This window comes from Rhinopithecus roxellana, chromosome 5, assembly GCF_007565055.1.
Source record: "Rhinopithecus roxellana isolate Shanxi Qingling chromosome 5, ASM756505v1, whole genome shotgun sequence".
Lineage (NCBI taxonomy): Eukaryota > Metazoa > Chordata > Mammalia > Primates > Cercopithecidae > Rhinopithecus > Rhinopithecus roxellana.
Genome location: NC_044553.1, coordinates 119,673,080 through 119,676,114, shown reverse-complemented (window position 1 = coordinate 119,676,114; position 3,035 = coordinate 119,673,080).

The window sequence follows — 3,035 nt, the reverse complement described above, 5'->3', positions numbered from 1 at the left end:
TTTGAAGGATGAGTAGGAGTTTGACAAGAGGGAGAGGAAAGGCATTCCTGGCAATGGGAACAGGATGAGCAAAGTCACAGAGGTATGAAAAAGCCCAGATGATCTGGGGAGACGCTGGCAGCTGGAGCCACAGTGGGCAGTAGAAAGAGGACAGGCCAGAGGGTCAAGTTCACAGAAGGTATTAAGGCCCAAGCCAGAGTTGAGGTTTCACTCTGCAGGCATTGAGGGGCTGGGCACCAGGTTTGAATGGGAGAGTCCCACCCACACTCTTAGGAAGAGCCCTCTGCTGATGTGTGCTGGTGGGGTTGGGTGACAGGGGAGGGCAGCATAGCTGCCACTGCCTGATGGAGTGTGGAAGTGGCCAGGCCTGGGCTGTGGCAGGGGGCTGGAGGAGGGAAGCCCTTTTGTGTGTTCCTGAAGGTGGGGGCTGCAGAGCGTGGCTGTCTCTATGCCCCCAGCCTGGGTTGGCCTGCTGCCTAGAGCAGGGACCTCTCATTATAGAGCCAACTTTGGGCTACCTGCTGCACCAACGTGGAAGACCAGAGGCCTTGTCCAGAAGAGTAAAAGATTCCAGCCAGCTGGGCCTATGGTCTGAATCCAAAGCAAACAGGAAGAGACCATGGTGGGCCAGGCAGGGCCTCTTTCTTTGTTTACAAAAGGGACTAGTTCAGGCCACTTGTGGGTCTTTCTGTTGCAAAGGTAGGAGGGGGCTGCAGGCTCAGTTATGGATATATCAAAAGGCTGTTCAGGGGCAGGCACGGCGCCCCAGTGCCAGCCTGGGGGGTGCTGTAAAGATGGCCTCCCTTGGCGAATTCCGCCCTGATGGGAGGAGCCTGGCAGCATGCACTGGGAGCCACCACTCCTTCTCTCACCACGCCCAAGCTGGAGCCCTTCCCGACACCTGATTTTGCATGAGTGCCCCTTGGGGTCATCACCCAAGCCTAATGGGGTGGCTGCTGGCCACTGCAGTTGGGAAGTCCATGCTGGTCCCAGACCAAGGCCCCTTGGGGAAGTGCCAAAGGCTCAGAGCACCCTCAGTCTCAAAGGTGGGCACCCAGGACTCCCCCAAAGACCCTGTGCTCAGACTCAGCCTCCACACACCAGATGAGAGGTGGCAGGCATTTGTGTTTTGCTTATGCCTGATTGAATTAATCCACGTGTCCCTTCAATTCAAACACTGCATTTATTTAACAAGCCTTCCTGCAAGCTCAGGGGTGGCAGGGGTAACAGACGAGTGAGGCCCTCAGGGTGCAGAGCTGAGCGAGCAGGAAGGCATGTGGGCCCTGGCATGCTTGGGCCTGACATGCGTCCTGCCTGCCTGCCATGCTTGGAGAAGGGCTCAGAAGAGGCAGGCACTTCTCCTGGGGCAGGTGTAGGGTGAGGACAAGCTGGGAGACAGAGGCCAGAAAGACTTTGGTAAGGAGTTTCTCCTGGACTGACTCATTCATTCATTGACTCAGTTCTTCATGCATGTGCGCATCCACTCAACATCTCAGTAATGAGGACCTACTGTGTGCCAGGCACTGTGCTAAGTGCTGGTGAGGCCCTGCTGTCACTGGGCCTGCAGTCCAGGACTCAAGTTATCACCACACAGATCAGAGGGAAGACTGCACTGAGTTCTGGGGCTTTGCAGAACAGGTTTGTGGAGCTAATGGAGCTCACAGGAGCTTGACGTGGTCAGGGAGGTCAGGGCAGCTTTGCTGCGGAAGACTTGTAGGATGGAAAGGAAGTAACCAAGGCAATAGGGAAGAGAAGATCCAGGCAGAGGGAACAGATGGTGCCAAGGCCCTGGAGCTTGATGAAGGCCAGAGTGGCTGGGGCACTGCAACAGAGGGGAAGAGGCCAGGAAATGGGCAGGCTGATTGTTCCCAGGCTTGTGGGTTCCTTTAGAAGGTCTGGTCTGGATTCTACAAGCAGAAGGAAGGTTTTTTAGCAGTGGCATAAAATGATCCAATTTGTGTTGAGCAGGTTCAAGCAGGCCCAAATGGAGGCAGGGAGTCCATAAGGGCCCTGCTGTGTCCACATAAATGATGAGAACGGCTTTGACCAAGTGCATCTTGCGATGGGGGAATGTGGGTGAATTGGATGTGGCGTGAGGTCAGGCAGTGTCGAGGTCTGAGAAACTGGGCTGGTGGATGGGCAAAGTGACAATGAACATAATTTTCCTGTAAGGTGTGTATTTTATTGAGTATGGTAAATAATATCTTCATTTCTACCAAGGATAGAAGGAGGCAATGGTTGAGCTTCGGGTAAGAAAGAAGGGAATGATTTTATTTTTTTCTTTTGAGTCGGAGTCTCATTCTGTCACCCAGGCTAGAGTGCAGTGGTGCGATCTCGGCTCACTGCAACCTCTGCCTCCCGGATTCAAGCAGTTCTCTGCCTCAACCTCCCAAGTAGCTAGTATCACAGGCACCTGCCACCACGCCCAGCTAATTTTTTTGTATTTTTAGTAGAGATGGGGTTTCACCATGTTGGCCAGCCTGGTCTTGAGCTCCTAACCTCGTGATCCACCCACCTCGGCCTCCCAAAGTGCTGGGATTACAGGCATAAGCCACCACACCCAGTCGAGAATGATTTTTTGTCATTCTACTATTTGGTGTTTAATATGTTTTCTCGTTAAATCTGTTCAACAAACCTGAGAGGCAAATACAATATTTATTTATGAGGAGAGAGGTTCAGAAGGGTAAAGTGACCTGCTCAAAGTCACAGCTGGAAAGAGGTGAAGCCTTCAGCAAAAAAGCAAAACAACTCATTTCATTTTATCCTGTGAGCTGATAATGGAGGAAAAAGTATTTGGCAAGAAGGGGCAGGGAGGGGAACCTGGAGGAACTCCCTGCTCTTGAAGAATGAAAGGGAGGCTGGGAACTTGTCACTGAGGAACCCCTGGCATCCAAAGGGGTGACCCCAGTGTGTTCTTAATAGGAGCTGGGAACTGCCCCCACCCTTCTCTGTGCACCTCCCACCTCTTGCCTCTGGGAAGTCCTTGCCTGACTCTAACCTCAGTTCTGATGCTGTTCCCACCCTCTCAGGTCTCA